Source organism: Antennarius striatus, chromosome 8, assembly GCF_040054535.1.
Source record: "Antennarius striatus isolate MH-2024 chromosome 8, ASM4005453v1, whole genome shotgun sequence".
NCBI classification, from domain to species: Eukaryota; Metazoa; Chordata; class Actinopteri; order Lophiiformes; family Antennariidae; genus Antennarius; species Antennarius striatus.
Window position 1 is genome coordinate 7,563,302 of NC_090783.1, and position 20,031 is coordinate 7,583,332.

Genomic DNA, 20,031 nt, shown 5'->3' on the forward strand with positions numbered 1-20,031 from the left:
AAAAATTAGATCAAAAATTCATCACTTTTAAATTTTTATTATTGGACTACATACCATCAGACAAAACTGTCTTGACTAGATATCTGACCAATGGCGCTGGGGTTTAGTTCAAAGATATAATTCTACCAGGCTGTAGTGCACTGGCGTCATGCCTCGAGTTTATCCTGCCTTATGCCCTAAGTCCGCAGGGATAGGCTCCAGCAACTCCTTGACACACGACAGTAGAAGAAGCGGGTATTGAAGATGTATGAATGAATTGCATCAGGTTTAAATCATTATTGAGTGTTAACATTACTGGGGAGTCATGTAGCCCTTCCCAAACTGATCATCTTGTATAGTGGTCCCCAAACTACAGCCCACGGGCTGGATGTGCCCGTCTTCACATTTGGCACGGCCCCCTGAACAGTACCCGAAAAAGCACCCTGGTTTTTATCTATTTCATAAATAGTGTTATTTCATGAATTTTTTCTGTTAAGATCCTGGGAAGGGTTATTTATATTTGGTTATGTGTGGCTTTCTGGAAGACAATAAATCTTCACATTTAGGCACCCCTGTGATCATCACAGTTTTTCTGTTACAAACTGACCCTGGCCCCCCATGAGAGAAAGGAAAAGTTATATGGCAATTACAGAAAAAACGTTTGGAGACACCTGAGCTTGTATGTGGTGCTGGGGACTTGATACACACAACGCTTTGTTGTGGACTTGTCATTTTGAATAATTTACTACTGTTTAAGCCACTATCAGACTTTCTAAATTGAGGGTATTTGGTCAGAAATGTTCCACTCTTTCACCTTTTTGAAAAAGAAAATCCTGGATTGCAGACATTTTGATTTTCGCAGCTTGGGTAGTTGGCACAGCAACTTGATGCACAAAGATCACTCTTGAGGCAGAAACTCTAGTTCAAAGACTCTAGTCAGCCACCTTAGTCAATGTACAAGAGCCATTATAGAACATACTCAAATGAATGTAAAACTTGTAAAACATCTGGGTAGTTGTTTTTATGTAGACTATAGAATTCTCCTGCCCTTCAATGCAATCAATCCATTAAAGGTTCATCGCAAGTTACTTCTTACAAAAACACATTGATTCTTGCAAGGAACTCGATTCATTAAGTTTTGCATTCTATGGGAAATGCGTAAAACATTCAAAATCACTCCAGACACCAAACCATCCCTTCTTATAGTCCCTATCATATGGTACAGTTCCAGAAGTTAAAGGTTCTACAGCTTTTGTATTTCAAAGTTACATTTGTTTAGAGCCACAAAATTTAAAATATTTGACAGTGACAGTATTAATATAAAATATAAACATAATTTGCAACTCTTCTCAAGCAAAATTCACATAACTGAACACTTTAAATAAGCATTTCATACCTGTCATTGTAAGTCAGCTGAGACCTCACACCTTTCAAATGATATCCTTGTTACCTTTGACCTTGGGATGAGATTTTGATGGGATTTTTTGGGGGTTGGGTCCAACATCAAGAAAGAGTTACCGTAATATGTTGTGGTGGATCTTGGAATGGGCCATTTCAATTTTTAATTTTGCCAATATCAAATTACCACTGACAATGACACACAATTCCAAAATGCTAGGAGTACATTCTCATGGTCAGGGGACAATGTAGGGCTACTTAATTTTGAACAACAGTGAACAACTGCATCATTGATACACCACATTGTGTACTACCGGTATACCCTGGGTATTGAAGCGGAGTCCGACCTACTAGCTCCGCAGCGCGTTCATTAGATGATCAGGGTATACAGATGACTCTTGAGACGATGGTTGTGAAGTTCATGGTACTTTACTTACAGAGCTCTGGGTCATTCTCCAATACTACAGAACGATGGTGAATGCGGTACGAGAAGGACAAATTCTTATCTCAAAACAGAGGTATTTATTCTGTTGAAGACAGGCATGATGTCACATGAGTCTTTTACAGGGATGCAATTAAATTCAAAAGGGACAGTCTGAGAAAGAAATGGTGAAGGGACAGTGAAAGAGACAAATGGTGAATGCATGATAACCTCAAGGTCCATAAACTACATCTGCAAAGGCTGGGAAACTGAGGTTATTTAGCAAGTGTTGACTTTATCCTGTGAGCAGACCTCATTTACAGTTAAAGAAAAGAACAGAGTGAGTGTGAGTGTGTGTGTGTGTGTGGGTAAATCCTGTGGAAGGGGTTCACCAAATGTTCATCTACCCATAAAGGCCAAAGGTCTTGGAATGTTATCAGTATTTCCTATGCAGTAAACCTAAGCAATAAACCAGAACAACAACCCTGGAGAACAAACCTAAGGGTGAGAAGATGATGAAAGGATTTAAATGCTATTCCCTTGAAAAGACCTGAACAATGAAATTAAAATTTCCTTCAGTATAATGGTACAATACAGCAATCGATGACGATGATGCAAAATTAAGTGCATGTATTCTGCACATTTTTCAGTGTTCATTTCTTCTATCAGCAGTCTGCTGATAAAAAAATATTCCATTTTGTTTTGATGTGGCCTGAGGGCTGTTTTCCTATTGTTCAGATTTTAGCAGCAATAGTGTCGGCGGAAGTTTGCACTTTATGAATACTCTCAAGTTAGACCAGCATCATAAGTTTTTATCAGGGGCCCACTTCACCTTCTAGTTGGCTCAGTTGGATGTTTGTATAACTGTGGCAGTGGTAATCTCACTATTATAATCACTATAATTTACTTTGAAGAAATTCATGAGATTTTTGAAAGACCTGGGAGATGGATATATATATCAGAAAACAGGTCTCTGGAAAAACCTGTCCAAAGTCAAAATGAAGTGAATGGAGTGCCTAGAATGAAAAAATGAAGATGGATCTGCTTCAGATGAAAATATGCAGGAGAAATATTCAGGAGAAACCGATTGCAGAGTAAATGTGTACAAGCTCCTCGACAGGTTATCAGTGATAAAGAAAATAATGGGCCTTTGCTCCCCTTTGATCTCATTCCAGAAGAGCTGCTCAAGGCAAGCCTATGGAAAATCATACTCTATAAAAAAATTTGAACAGAATGCATATTTTCTAATGTTTAATATTATGGTGGACTGAAACTAATGTGTCAAATAGGGTCATATCTATTGAGTTTCTACAGAGGAATTAGGAATTGCTTAAAAAAGGAAGAGTAGCGTTTTCAAACTTCTAATTAACATCAGTGAAAAATTATCGACATAAAGATATTCAGATATAAAAGTACAGTTTTGATTGTGCATCTCAGTTGAGCATTAAGCCAGCGGTCCCCAACCACTTGGTCGTAGGCCATTAGGTACCGTTTCACGACCTGGGCCTCAGGCCATTAGGTACCACAAAGAACATTCTTTTTTTAAATTGATTATCAGTCTAAACATGTTTTATTTTGAAAAGTGACTTCTGAGCGGAATGACGCACAGACGAAAGCATGCATCTGTGGCTCTTGACAGGTCTCGGCCATGTGACAGGTTACCAGCCGTTAGCCCTAAATTACACAACCGTGCCAGTGTTCTGGATTGAAGTCAAAGCAGAATGATGTGAGAAAACATTGCTTCCATCTCCAACCTCCTATCTTTTTGAAGCGGGATTTTCTGCACTAACCAAAACCAAAACCAAACTACAGAGTTGACTAGACTAGTGATGTGTGGTGAGGGTCATGGCTGGTGAGGCACTGACTTCATCATAATCAGATTTACAAACATATGTACCTACAGTGTAGCTTATTCATCATTTAATTAGCAAACGTGAGTGGGCTATGTTTAAGTGTCATAGCAGAATTATTTACATATATGTAGCCCTGCGTTTAGTAGGGCTAAGATTATTATTAGCAAATCGTTAATAAATACATTGTTAATAAATAGTTAATAAATATTTATAAAATTAAGTATTAATATCATTTCACAGATAAAATTCACTGGGTAAAGCATTATTAAAATGTTCTTGTTGGAGGAAAACTCACTATTATGTTGAATTATTATGTTGACTTGTTTGATGAAATGTGTGGTGTATTCTTTGTATTGCTGGGGATACTGGGAGGGAATTTGTTTACTCACAGACCTATGAAAAAGGACACACAGAGAGGGACTAACCTGCAAAGGTGCTGTGGGTTTCATGAACCAATGGGGCACGGGAAAAGAGTCAGGTGCCCGGAAGATTGCAAGCACATGGGGAGAAGTGGAGGAGAGAAGCGAGGAGAGACGGCGAAGATTAAGAGAGAACCGGACGGATTAATAACGGAGTGTGGTGGTGTTTAGCGCACGTTTCCACGAGCCTGGTCCTAAGTTTGGAGCAGGTTGGCAAGGGAGTGACAGCGTGTGGGGTCGCCAGTTTTCGTTGCCGCAGAAGGAGCAGGTGTGGACCAATTCTCCGCCGAGGAGCATCCATTCTGATGGACTGGGAGTTCGCTCGTGCAGTGCTACGAGCCCAGGAGCAGCCGCCGGACGGGATCCATATACGGAAAAACTACAAGCACCAGGCCTGCAACGCACGTGGACTGGGTATTTGGACATTTAGTTATTATTGCCGGCTTAGAGTAAGTTTTATTTCAGTACTTGTTGGATTGTTTTTGTTATATATTACTTGTTGAGTATTGGGATAATGCCCTGTGTTCTGTGTGTTGACGAATACACGTACATCGTTAAATGTGATTGCGTGTCATTTACTGAAAGGAATAGTGAATAGTACTTTCTCAGAGCCAATAGGGAATGGTACAATAAATAGAAATACAAGTTACCACCTGAAGCTCGTCAACAGCAGGATCGGAAACAACAAACTCAGGTTAGTCACCCATAGTATTTGCTAGGGACAGCAAAAGGGGGCTACATATACAAGCTGTAACACACAAATAAACACATTTGATTAAAAAAAAAGTGATGTTAGGTCGGCTGTGGCTCAGTGGTAGAGCGGGCGGTAGAGCGGGCTGTCCAATGTACTAAGATCGGCGGTTCGATTCCTGCTTCCGCCCAAAAAACACCCGAAGTGTGAGCTGAAAGATGGAGGTGTCAGTACAAGTCTGGAGCACTGCCAAGGCGCCTTTGAGCAAGGCTCCGTCCTCCTCACAAGTTGCTCATTTGGGGCGCACCAAGAAGGAGCTGCCCACCACTCTACCTCCAGTTGCATGCTTACAGGCATGTGTGTGTTTGGTGCATTCCAGGGGCCTGTACACACTAACACACACTCACACATATATATGTAAAAAAATGTCCCTCTCACCCTTGTGGGGTGGTATCTGTGTGTCATCCTCAAGCTCGGGTCCTCTACCAGAGGCCTGGGAGTCTGAGGGTTCTGCGCAGTATCTTAGCTGTTCCTAGGACTAGCTCTTCTGGACTGAGGCTTCAGATGTTGTTCCAGGAATCTGCTGGAGCCACTCTTCCAGTTTGGGGGTCATTGCCCCAAGTGCTCCTACTACCACGGGGACCACATTAACCTTGACCTTCCACATCTGTTCCAGCTGTTCTTTCAACCCTTGATATTTCTCAATCTTTTCATGTTCCTTCTTCCTGATGTTGGCGTCAGCTGGAATCTCCACATCTATCACCACTGCTCTCTTCTGTTCTTTGTCCACCACCACTATGTCCGGTTTGTTAGCCAGCAGCTGTTTGTCGGTCTGGAAGCTGAAGTCCCACAGGATCTTAGCCTTGTCATTCTCAACCACCTTTGGTGGTATGTCCCATTGGGATTTGGGTACTTCTAGTCCATACTGGGTACAGATGTTCCTGTACACTATCACAGCTACTTGGTTGTGCCTTTCCATGTATGCTGAGCTGGCGGGCATTTTACACCCAGCTACCACATGCTGGACTGACTTTGGGGCTTCTTTACATAGCCTGCACCTTGGGTCAGATCTACTGTGGTAGAAATTGGCCTCTATTGCCCTTGTACTTAGGGCCTGTTCTTGTGCTGCCATGATCAGTGCCTCTGTGCTGTCTGTCAGTCCAGCTTTATTCAGCCATTGGTAGGTCTTCTTGATATCAGCCACTTCCTCTATCTGACGGTGGTACATGCCGTGTTGGGGCTTGTCCCACCATGTCGTCTCCTCCTCCTCCTCTTCCTCCCCAGGTTTCTGCTGTCTAAGGCATTCACTGAGCAGTTCATCTGTTGGGGCCATCTTCCTGATGTACTCTTGGATTTTTGATGTGTTGATGATTTTGATATATATATATATATGCATGCGTTTTTGACTAACAAAGATACTGAGTGTGCTGTCTTAATTTCCCTTCGGGGATCATGATAAGTATATAAAAAAAAAGTTGTTACCTACATTTTTGTTTATATGTTACTAGCGGGAACCCGTGGAAATTCCATGATAAAACGATAATATCAGACTTCAAACCAAACATTCTATGGACAAGATATTTGGTAAATAATGACTGGGAATGGGATAACTAATGACAGACACCTTTGGATGATAGACTTTATCAACCAAAGGTGAATGTGTAGCATACTTTTGTATACCCTACCTTTCTTGTTCTTGGTAATTTTAATTTTGTGCTTGGCATTCATTGGCTCGGGCTAAATAGTACTTCTCTTTTTGTGACGCGATCCTTTCCTGTCTTTCAGTCAGAGTTTCAATCAGAATTTGTTGCCGTTTTCTGTGTCGTTCCTGCTGTTTGGACTCTGCTCAAAAACATGAAAAACAGATATGACACTAAAATTATGTTAACTGGGAAGTCCATGTGTAGTTATTTCTCCTCCTAACATAGCAGATACCTTACGCCATACTCTTCTCCGAGTGCTGCTACCTTGGCGTGGTGGAGAAGCTTGAGTGCCTCAATGACTCAGAAGGCTATACCGGAGGGAGCTCATACCCTCATCAGGTTTAACCATGCCGGGCAGGTTTCTTGAGTAGAGGCCGGACGAAAAGTAGCACCTGGCTCTCCAGGTTGGGGGTTGGGCGTGGGGCTAACAACCCCACCCCGTAAAACATTTCCTGTTACAGAAACGCCAATGAGAGATCAAAAAGACATCATCAACACCATGGCCCAGGGAAGAGAGGGGTCTTCAATAAGAAGATCTATGACGCCATGTGGTGAAAGCCAGATGCTTCTGGGAGCGACAAGGCCGACCACCCTTCTTTCAACCAGGGCCGCTCACATCGGTACATGGAATGTGAGGACTATGTATGAGACAGGGAAGACCTTCCAAGCAGCAGCAGCGATGAGAAGCAACAACCTCATGCTGCTCGGAATAAGCGAGACAAGGTGGACGCAGGCTGGAGAGAAACGACTGTCCACAGGAGAGATGCTCTTGTACTCCGGTCATGAAGAGGACAACACCCCCCACACTCAAGGGGTAGCATTGAATCTATCTAAAGCAGCACAGAAAGCACGCATAGGATGGGAGGCCTATGGACCCAGGATAATCACAGCATCCTTCCGCACCAAGAACAAGAGGGTTAATATGAACATTATACAGTGCTACTCCCCTACCAATGACAGCGAGGAAGCAGATAAAGACCAGTTCTACAACAGGCTGCAATACATTATAGAAAAACAACCAGAGAGAGACCTGATGGTCCTAATGGGAGACCTCAATGCCAAGATATGAAAGGATATGAGGGTATCATGGGAAGTCATGGGATAAGGGCCATGAATGAAAATGGAGAGAGGCTGGCAGACCTGTGCACTATGAACAACTTGGTCATTGGTGGTAGTGTCTTCCCCCATAAGAACATCCACAAGGCCACTTGGATATCACCAGACCACATCACTGAGAACCAGATTGACCACATCTGTATTAACAAGAAATTCAGGAGATCCATGCAGGATGTAAGAGTTAAGAGAGGAGCAGATGTGGCATCAGACCACCACCTTGTTTAGCAAGCTTGAAGCTGATGCTGAGGAAGAACTGGATGCCAGCACACATAACACAACAAGGGTACAACACAGCGTCCCTGAGAGACCCCAGTAAGCTGGAAGAATTCAAACTAACACTCCAGAACAAGTTCCACGTTCTACAGGAGATGCTGGAAGAAGATGAGGGCACCCTGGAGAGCACATGGAAGGAGATAAAAGTGGCAATAACATCAACATGCAAGGAAGTGCTTGTCCCCAAGAAACAGCAGCACAAGGAATGGATCTCAGTGGACAGTCTGCAAAAGATTCAGGAGAGGAAGGAGAAGAAGGCAGCGGTGAACAACAGCTGAACAAGAACAGAGAAAGCCAAGGCACAAGAATGGTATGTAGAAGTAAACACGTTAGTAAAGAAGAGCATCAGAGCAGACAAATGAAAGTATATGGATGAACTAGCAATGGAGGCAGAACAAGCAGCAACAGAGGGAAATATGAGAGAATTGTACAGCATTACTAAAAAGCTAGCAGGGAAGTACAGCAAACCAGAAAGACCGGTGAAGGACAAAGAGGGAACACAGATAACAGGAGACGACCAACAGAAGCGCAGATGGAGGGAGTATTTTGAAGAACTCCTCAACCGGCCAGTCCCACAGAACCCACCAGACATCGTACAAGCAGACACAGACCTACCCATAGCCTGCAATGCACCAACCATGGAAGAAATTAAGAAGGCCATCAAGCAGCTGAGAAACGGAAAGTCCGCAGGACCAGACAACATCCCTGTGGAGGCACTGAAGTCAGAAACAGTGCTGATGTTACATCCCCCCTTCAAGAAGATATGGGAAGAACAACAAGTACCAGGAGATTGGAAAGAGGGCTATCTAATAAAGATGCCAAAGAAAGTCAACCTCAGCAACTGCGCAAATTATAGAGGGATTACACTACTATCAGTGACAGGGAAGGTTTTTAATAGAGTTATCTTAAACCGAATGAAGGACCTCACGAATGCACAACTCCGCGATGAGCAAGCTGGGTTCCACAGGGACCGCTCCTGCATAGACCAAATCGCAACACTGTGCATCATCGTGGAGAAGTCAACAGAGTGGAACTCACCCCTATACATTAATTTTGTGGACTATGAGAAAGTCTTCGATGGCCTAGACTGAGAGTCCCTCTGGAAGCTTCTCCGACATAATGGGGTGCCGGCCAAGATTGTTTCCATCATCAGGAACTCATATGAGGGACTGACATGCAAGGTGGTCCATGGAGGACAGCTCACAGAAGCCTTCCAAATGAGGACCGGGGTCAGGCAAGGTTGCCTGCTCTCTCCCTTTCTCTTCCTCCTAGACATTGACTGGATAATGAAGACCTCCACGGCACAGAGAAGGTTCTGAATTCAGTGGACACCTTGGACCCAACTGGACGACCTGCATTATGCAGACAATCTGGCACTACTGTTGCACACCCAACAAGAGATGCAGGACAAGACCAACAGCGTGGCAGCCATATCGGCACAAGTAGGACTCAACATCCACAAAGACAAGACAAAGATCGTCAAGACCAACATAGCCAACACCAACACAATCACACTGGATGGCGACGCACTGGAGGAAGTCGAGGCCTTTACTTACCTAGGCAGTGTGATCGACACGCAGGGCGGCACAGATGCTGATGCTACAGCACGTATTCAGAAAGCCCGTGCAGCATTCATTCAGTTACGCAACATCTGGAATTCCAAAGACCTGACTCCTAAAACCAAAGTCAGGTTCTTCAACAGCAACGTGAAGGCGGTCCTCTTATACAGAGCAGTGACCTGGAGAACTACAGTGGCCACCATCAAGAAAGTGCAAGTCTTCATTAACAGCTGCCTGCGGAGGATCCTCCATGTCCGATGGCCAGATACCATCACTAATGTAGAACTCTGGCACAGAACAAACCAGCTGCCCGTGGAAGAAGAGATAATACAACGAAGATGGCGATGGATAGGCCTAAGGAAACCAGAAAACAGCATCATAAGACAAGCATTAAGATGGAACCCACAGGGGAAGCGCAAAAGGGGCCGCCCAAGAAACACCTGGCGCAGAGACCTAGAGGCAGACATTAAGACCATGAAGATGACCTGGAATCAGCTGGAGAGAACAGCATAAGACAGAGATGCCTGGAGATCGCTTGTTGGCGGCCTATGTCCCAGAAGGGGTAGTAGGTGTAAGTAAGTAAAATAATGTTCACATGGTTCCTTCTGGCAGATGTGCTGTGATTGGTTGGGCGCCGTGATTGGTTGGGCGCTTGATTGACAGGTAGTGGGTGGAGTTGGTGACAGTGTGACAGCACGAGAGTTTTTCAAGTGAGCTTATTCAAATATGTTGGTGGGGAGATGTTTACTTATAAATGAAGTCCATGCGCAGCTCCTTCTGAACAAAAGCATTGCATTTTGAGTTGAGATATGTCATGCTAGGGCGAAACGGTGGCGCAGTGGGTTTGGCTGTTGCCGTACAGCATGGCGGTTCCGGGTTCGAGTCCTGCTTGGTGTGGAGTTTGCATGTTCTCCCCGTGTCTGCGTGGGTTCTTTCCGGGTTCTCCAGCTTCCTTCGACCTACAAAACATGTGCTTCAGGTTAATTGGCCATTTCCAATTGCCTGTAGTGTTTGAGTGTGAACATGCATGGTTGTTTATCTTTGTGTGTGGCTTTGCGGTGCACTGGCATAGCGCACAGAGCTTGCCCTGCCTCACGCCCTAAGACAGCTGAGATAGGCTCCAGCTCCCCGTGACAGTGGATAAAGCGGTGGAAGAAAATGAATGAATAAGTAATCCTCCATTTTCATAGTAAGGCACGGCGAGCGGAAAAAATGAATGGCTGCCTTTGACTTGCTGACTATAGACTGTAGCTTGCTGTCACTTATTCTGCGGCCGAGGAATCCCAAGAAAAATCCTTGGGATTACCAACAAACTCTACCATGAGGCAGAAGAACTGCGTGCCTCACTTCGTAACTTTTCCCAGCGGTTTCAGGATCACGCACATACAGTAGTTGACAAAAAACACTGTACATAATATACATTAGCTAAACTATTGAAATTTAGTTCATATAGCAAATGTGTTTTAACATTTTAATAGTAACGTATAGAGAGATAGCATTATGGTCTCACCGTTTAGCGTGCCAGCACAGTTAGGCGATTCATTGAGTAATCCATGGTCTGGCTCAGTTGACTGCTGGTTCACCACAGGTCTCTTCTCAGTATTTCAGTGGTAAATGTGAAAATTCGGCAATTTTGAAGGAAAATAATCTAAAATTGGTGACATTAAATGGAAAATAACTTTACAATACACATCACTGGAGAAGATTAAGATTAAAGATTAAATCCACTTTATTCGTCCACACAATGGGGAAATTATGTTTTCCACTCCAGTTTTTTTTGTACTTGTGTATACAGTATATATATATATATATATATATATATATATATATATATATATATATATATATATATATATATATATATATATATATATGTGTGTGTGTGTTAGTCAGAGTACACATGCAAACATCGTATACAGGCCCCTGAACACAACACACACTAGGGGCCTGTAAGCATGCAGTTAATGACACTCAGTACAAGAGAGGTGGAAGGACGGGTCGCGACTCCTGGGTGCACCCCAATGAGCAGCTTGTGGGGGAGGGGGGAGCTGACGCCTCCCACTGTCAGCTCACACTCCGAAGATGTCTGGCTGGAGTGGGAATCGAACCGCCGATGGCTGGGTGCTGTCTGGTCCCAAGATGTCCGCTCTACCGCTGAGCCACTGCCGCCCCATAACCATTTAACAACAAATAACCATTTAATTTATTTCTTCCATTTTCAATGACTGAATCGGAGCTAACTAGTTAGCCAAATGCTAGCTGACTTCAACAGCTTGTGAGGAACTTTCAGTGTAGTTCTGCGCCAGGTCATTACCACACACCGAAACTGTAGCCTGAACAAACTCCACCTCGAGGTGACTCATAATAGGTCAATTACTCAATCATGGCGGAGATGATGTCAGGTTCGAGGCTGTTATGACATGAACCTTTTTGGCAGTATATTTTGCATTTTTTATTTTATCAATCCAATTTAGGAAGTGTTTGTTTTCCAGATTTGAGGATTTGGTAGAGTTAGGGGAGACCACTATGTATACGGAGAGACCTGAAAAAAATTTTTTTTTTATCATAGGACCCTTTCAACATTGACTCTAAAATATTCTATCAACCATTAACCGTACAAGGTAACACAATAACCCAGATCATAAAGATCAGTGTAACCGCAATGGGAAATAGCTTGTTGCAGAAAAAGAGACATAAGAGATGAGATGATGCGGCTGGAAATTAACACATGACTGAATACATTGTCTTACACTGGGAACAAATACCAATGTAGTATATACTGTATTTAATTCCCCACACGCACCCCATATTTTGCAAAGTGGGATGCACTTTGAAAAATTGACCACTTCCTTGTTGAGAACCAATAGTCATTGCACTACACATAAGTGATATGTTTGTGTTTGTAAGTCCGGAGTGGTGAGTTTCTACAGTTTTACTGTATTTGCAAATTTTATAAAAAATTCCAACGTGTAACTGTCAAGAGGGTCAGGGTGTGGACCCAAATGCAGAACACCATAGGCAGAGGTTTTATCCATGATTTAATCCAAAACTCAAAAATTCTCCAGACAGGCAAGAATCAGAACATCAGGACAAACCAAACTTGAAAAACAAACCAACACCGAGTTCTCTTCCAACCTGGCTTAAAAAGCCTCATGATGATTACACCAATTCAGGTGTGAAACTCAGTTACTGGTGTGTGGATAAGTATCAGGTGTGGAGCCGGTGGCTCCACCCACAAGCCTGACCCATCTCCCTGCCACACACCAGCACTGTCACGCCGAACCGTGACAGTAACTACCACAATAGCAAATTTTGTTGTTGAACTCGTCTTCGTTAGTAGCCTGAAGAAAGTTTAAATGTACAGGAGTGACTCACGAAGCGTATAGTAACGTGAAGAATACAAGTCATGGATATTTTCAGTTTCAGACAGGCAGGTAGATACAAAGTTGTGCAGGACAGCAATGAATACGGAAATCAACTGTAGCAGCTAAGTGCAATGCATTGGTGCTAATTATTTTCAAGATAATGGATTCGATTTTGACGACAGACTGTTGGGACTACATCGATCTGGTTAGTCTGTAACTTCTATGACCCAGAAGAGGTCCAACTAGTTTAGGTGCAGACTATTACAAGAGTACACAAAATGTCAAGTACCGTAGTTCTCCTTTCTGCCGCAACTTTACGTTGTCTATGTGTGGCCCCTCTATGCACTGGCGACACGTCTCGGGTTTACCCTGCCCATAACCAACGGATCATGTCTCTTTTCCTGACCCCACCATCCCAATACACAATGCTGTACAACAGCACGCTGGAAACAACGGACTGATAGAACATGAGAAGGAGCTCAGGGTAGATGTTGAAGGAGGCCAGCCTCCTCAGGAAATACAAACTGCTCTGCCCCACAACGATACCCAATATTTGAGCAAGTTTACAAGATATGTTCCAGACAAAAATGACAGGCTGATTGGAATTTACAGTCTGAAATTTAAATAAACAAAGAAAACAAAATGCTTCAACACAGGAATCTCACTATAGAGCCCGTGTGTCAAACACAAGGCCCGGGGTCCAAATGTGGGCCGCCACATCATTTTATGTGGCCTGCGAGAGCATAAAAGACCAGAGTGTCTAAAAATAAATAGGTCAAAAGTGTGCTTTGACCAAAAACTACATTTCCCACAATGTGGTAATTAATCCATTTTAACAATGACTTAAACATTTTAAACAAAGTTAATGTCCTAACTTATAGTTATTTTTATTTATTCACTTGGATAGTTTGATCCTTGATTGATGGAGTACTGTTGGTTTCATAACCTGTTCAAACAGAGCAACAAGCAAACATATTTTGTCTGTGCAACTGTACTGTTTGTAACTTGATTAAGTTATTCAAGTTACTCATAGTCGAGCCGCTGCTCCTCCGCATCGAGTGGAGCCAGATGAGGTGGCTCGGGCATCTGGTTAGGATGCCTACTGGACGCCTCCCTGGTGAGGTGTTCCGGGCACGTCCTACCGGGAGGAGGCCCCGGGGACGACGCAGGACACGTTGGAGAGACTATGTCTCCTGGCTGGCCTGGGAACGCCTTGGGATTCTCCCGGAGGAGCTGGAGAGGAAAGTCTGGGCTTCCCTGCTTAAGCTGCTGCCCCCGCGACCTGACCCCCGGATAAGCGGAAGAAGATGGATAGATGGATGGAAGTTACACATATTAAGGAGTAGTTACATTTATTTTACATTACATTGAGTTACATTTAGTTACATTTATGAGTTACATCTGGCCCTTTGAGGACAGCAATTATGCTGACGTGGCCATCGGTGAAAAGGAGTTTGACACTCCTGCTCTAGAGTAACAGCTGCTTTGCCTCTTCATTGTATTCTAGACTGCATTTTTATCTTACCTAAAGCCTTATAATGATGGCTGACCTCTGTCATACAAAGTTTTGACAAATGAGGAACTCTCTTTCTGTCTATGCAGAATGTTGCGTCGATGCGTCCCCATTGGTCTTACAGTATTTGTCAGTTAACATGCTATTGTAAACACGTCATCTTCCGAGCTTTGACAACTAAAATATTTTGTTAAATCTGTCTCATAGATAAAATTCTAGATGGTTTGACTTCTTTTTCTGTGTGACTCTTAAAAGCTTCCACACACTGTTGTATTTTGTGACAGCGCCTTTGGTCAGTCGTCTCTCTTTCTCTCTTTGAAAATTACTGGCCAGTGTCTGTGCTACAGAAATACACACTGCCTGCATGAATACGGTTTACTTATTCCAATTTTACATAGACACACACACACGCACGCACACACGCACGCACACACGCACGCACACACACACACACACACACACACACACACACACACAAACACACATAAAAAACAAACAATTCATTGCATTTCACTTTGCATGCAAGATTTCTCTCTCTCTCTGCATTCATGTGGATAAGTAACTGCTGGCTGTAATACTGAATATTGAGGTGCTGCAAAAAGAGGTTCGGGCCAATCCTCTGGTGATGTTCTTGCCAAACAGATAGCAAAAACCCTTGAAAATCTCACACAGCTCCTTCTGTAGATGGAGTCATTGTCATATCTATTCCCTTCAAGTGGTGCCTCTAAGTGTGTAACCGTGTCTTGTGTGACAGGGTGCTAGTGTAGAGTGAAGGAATTCAACAACAGAAACTAGCTTCTCAGATCATTAAATTCAGATCACATTTTGTAAAAAGAATTGCATTTTCCATTTATAATTTAAATGGTGTATATTGCTAATATCGTCTTCTCTGCAGTTAATGATGTAGTCGCTCCATTAGCTATGATCTGATGAAAGGTGGAAAAGATTTTAAGCTCAGGGTTGAGGGATTAGGGTTTCAAAATGACATTCTGGGTCTACAGATGTCTGTTAATGAGATCTTGGTGTTGGCAGGGAAACAATATTGGTTGTAACTGTCTCAGTGTTTCAAAGAGTCCATAATCCATACCATATGTAACAATGATGAAATACTCTCTGTTCAAGGAGATTGATTGCTGCAGGTATTTTACCATAACACCTGAAAGCAATGTAAAGTGGCTTGGAACTGACTCACGTTTTTCACACATAGGCATTTGTGAAGAAGGGAGCTAAAATACAGCTACAGACATAAATAGGGACAAGCTGACGGGATTGATGGTAAGATTAACTTTTATTGGTCAAAGGCTGCCATCTGCTGGGAAACCAATAAGAAACAGGTGACATCTATCAGAACCTTTCACATAAGAAGTCTTTCATTCATTCATCATTCATTCATTGTCACAACCGCTTCATCCGCTGTCGCGGGTGGTGGGGAGCTGGAGCCTATCCCAGCTGGCTTAGGGCGTGAGGCAGAGGAAACTCCGGGCGCGATGCCAGTCTGCCACGGAGCCAACGTCCACGCACACAATCATACCTATAGGCAATTTGGGACGGCCAATAACCTGAAGCACATTTTTTTGGAGGTGGGGGGAAACTGGAGAACCCGAGGAAACCCACACAGACACGGGGAGAGCATGCAAACTGCACAGAGAGCGAGACACAAACCCGGAACCGCCTTGCTGTGTGGTGACAGCGCTACCCACTGCGCCACAATGACACGTTCTTTTGTTTATTTTAGTGTACTCCATTCATTCATTCCTCTATTGCTTTTCTAAGCTTTGCTTTGGTAGTTTTAAAATGTGTACCATGTAACCTATGTATTACAGAAACATAGTAATAAATTTAAAAAAGCAGGTTGAGTAAAAAAAAATTCACCATCTGGTTTAGACTGAAATTAAAAGGAGACTATTAGCTGTTCTCCACTTACCTCTAACTGCAAAACATGTATTTAATGCAATTTCATGTTAAACAACAATGACAGTTTTCTGAAATTGTTTTATAGATCTTTGCTATATCCTTCCAAATAATTGTGAATTTTCCTACAAAACGAACCCTGTTTTTTTTGTTTTCATCAACGGGGCTCAGGACTAAAGTCATGGATGTGACTAAGAAGGACCAAGTTGAAAGCCTGGCCAAAGAACATGTGGATGTGATGTTCAATGTCGCCGGGTATCTTTTTTTATTCTTTCAATATGAACTTGAATGTCCGGACTATGTACAGAACCTGATGTGCAAGGCCTTCCTGCCTAAGGTGACCTTTGTCAACTGAACCAAATCCTTAACAATTCTCCTGTTGTCAAGAGATTTACAAAGGTGCTACAGTAAATTGAGCAACATATGCTTTTGTGCTCTCTTATGCTCTCATCCTTTGTCCACTGGGATTATCTGTATTACTCTGAGCCTCTGACATGATGGGGAGGTGACTGCCCAATGACTAATCCAGCTTTAGCCCTAAACTAACCAAATTGTATCAACTAGGAATCTGACTCGAGTCCATCACATTTTCCTTTTATTTGTTGTAAAAAAGGTAAACCTTAAGAATGCAGTAAAATGTTACTATTCATTCATTCATCTTCTTCCGCTTTGTCTGCCGTAGGTCAAGGGGAGCTGGAGTGTATCCCAGCTGGCTTTGGCACGTTGTGGGGGAAATGCCAGTGCACTGGGGAGCCACACAGAGACAGACAAACACGCATGCACACACTCATACCTATGGACACTTTGAAGCTGGCCAAATAACCTGAAGCACATGTTTTTGGAGGTGGGAGGAAGCCAAGGAACCCGGAGAGAACCCATGCAGACACAGGGAGAACATGCAAACTCTGCACAGAGTGGGACGCGAACCCGGAACCGTCTTGCCATGCCACAACAGCCATACCCAATGCCCCACCGTGCTGCCTGTTACTCTTCACATTTTTACTATTTATGTTCTATTTATATGCTATCTTAATTGATCATTTCATTCTAGATGTTGGCAGGAAGAGTCAGGAAACATTAACATGGCATCAGTTGCATCACATATAAAAGGTAAATACTATTTCATAGATCTTTGAATATACACAATTTTCAAACCAATATTATATGTAATTAAAGGGATGTGAATTTTCTGAAGTATGTTCATGTTCATTGTAATCCTCTTATCTGAGATAACTGCTTTGTGTGTGCGACGTGTGTCCAAAGGTATGGTAGACCTGCGTGTCTACAGCACAGTACATCCAAGGCTGCCGTGATTGGACTCACAAAATCTAAAGCGGCTGATTTCATTGAGAAAGGCATTCGCTGTAATTGTGTCTGTCCTGGTAAGACCCTGCAACACAAAACTGTGTCCCTCTTATTACATCCCGCTTCGAAGCAGTGATGTATTGTGATTATCAGCGTTCGTGTGTTTGTCCATTTGTCCGTCCGTTAGTCCACCAAATATCTTTGCAACAGTTGCAGATAGAAAGATGAAACAAAAAGCACATTACTCGGGCAGCAAAGGGGATGAACATGAGATGATGACCTTGAGAAAACTAGGTCAAGGTAAAATTTCATTAGTATAGTGGACATACTAATGAACAGACAAACGGACGGACATACACACGGACACTGACAATTACAATACATCACAGCTTTGAAGCGGGATATAATTATTACATCAGTGCATCTTTTTTTTTTCTTTCAAATAAAAAGTTGCAACAATTATAATTGTTCTTTTTTTTCCTAAGGCTTTTAAGGATTTCATGGTGAGACAGAACACTGGAAAGATGTGCACAGCTGAGGAGGTGGCGGCTCTCTGCGTATGCCTGGCTTTAGATAAGTGCTTGCAAGTACCCCAGTGTAAACTGCTAATATTAAATACTTACAAAATAGTGATCTGATTTTTCTTGCTCACTTAACAGTCAGCCTTTGTGACTGGGATAAAGCAAATCATCGATGGACGATGGTGTCTCTGAAAAAACTACAGTGAGCCACATCTGTTTACAATGACTGTGTCAAACAGTTAAAGTCAAACGCCTGGAGGAGTGCTTTATGAGACATGTCTACATGCGTTTTTTTCCCTCACATGTACAGACTACTGCAATCTTAAAAGGCCTTTTAATTTTGCCAATATCAAATTACCACTGACAATGGCACACAATTCCAAAAGGCTAAGAATACATTCTCATGGTAAGGGGACGATGTGGGGCTGTGTAATTTCACATGAGGCAGATCCAAGTAAACAACCCTGTCAGTGCGACATATACCACATCGTTTACTATACCCCGAGTGCAATGGTACGATGCAGCAATCGACAATTTCTTGATGATGCAAAATGAAGTGCATGTATTGTGCACATTTTTCAGTGTTCATGTCTCCTATCAGCTGTCTGCTGATAAAAATTATTCCATTTTGTTTTGATGTGGCCTGAGGGCTGTTTTCCTATTGTTCAGATTTTAGCAACAATAGTGTCGGTGGAAGTTTGCACTTGATGATTGCTCTCAAATTAGACCGGCATCAACAAGTTTTTATCAGGGGCCCACTTCACCTTCTAGTTGGCTCAGTCGGATGTTTGTATAACTGTGGAGGTGGTAATTTGAGACCAGTCACTATAATTTACTTTGAAGAAATGCATGAGATTTTTGAGAGACCTGCGACATGTGTTTGGATATATTAGTCAGAAAACAGGTCTCTGGAAAACCAGTCCAAAGTCAAAATGCAGTTAATGAAGCGCCTAGACTGGAAAAAATGAAGATGGACCTCCAACAGATGAAAGTATGCAGGAGAAATATTCAAGGGAAACCAATTGCAGAGTCAATGTGTACAAGCTCCTCGACAGTTTACCAGTGATAAAGAAAATAATAGGCCTTTGCTCCCCTTTTACCTCATTCCAGAATAGCTGCTCAGGCTAAGCCTATGGAAAAATCATACTCTATAGACAAAATTAATGATGGTATCTCTGAACAGAATCCATATTTTGTAATATTTATCATTTTCACACTTCCAATTAACATCTGTGAAAACTTATTGGCATCGTTTTTTAAAGGCAAACGGTATACAGATATAAAAGTACATTTTTGATTGTGTATCTCAGTCGAACTTTAAGAACCAGAGAAAGGATCATTTTGCCTTGGAGCATGGAATTCAGAAGTCTTGTTTGTTCTATTGCAATTTGAGTTTCTGTTTTCTGTAAAATTGGGAAATGAATGTATAACTTCAAATATCTTACCACTCGTACTCTGTTCTCAGTTAGAGCAATAGCCCCCCTAAGAGTTAAAAATCCTGTCATAAAGGGAGAATAATTTGCAGCTCAAGCCAGCTGTTCTTTTTGAGCCTTGACTCTATAAATATTCTACCAACCTTTAACCCTTCGTGGTAACACAATAACTTCATCCAGGTCATAAGGATCAGTGTAACCGCAATGGGAAAATAGTTGTTTGCAGAATGAGACATAAGAGATGAGGAAACGATTGGAAAATAACACGTGACTTAAACCATTGTCTTATGCTGGGAAAAATATCATTATAGTACACCATAATGTATAGATAGATAGATAGATAGATAGATAGATAGATAGATAGATAGATACTTTATTAATCCCGGAGGAAATTGCATATATCCACTGCTCAGGCATTACTTAACAAATAATACTGGATAAACACCAGGAGAAAAGGAAACACTGACATCACAGGACATACCACAAGACATACATTACACTAACAGACAGGCACATGCAGCACTAACAGGACTTATATACTAAACTATAACTAAAAATATAAACAGTATAA

The 20,031-nt window shown here is 42.4% G+C and overlaps 1 pseudogene; it reads left to right on the forward strand.

Moving 5' to 3' along the window:
• The first annotated feature begins 13,872 nt into the window (after positions 1-13,872).
• LOC137599909 (dehydrogenase/reductase SDR family member 6-like) lies at positions 13,873-18,219 on the forward strand (annotated as a pseudogene).
• The last annotated feature ends 1,812 nt before the right edge of the window (positions 18,220-20,031 follow it).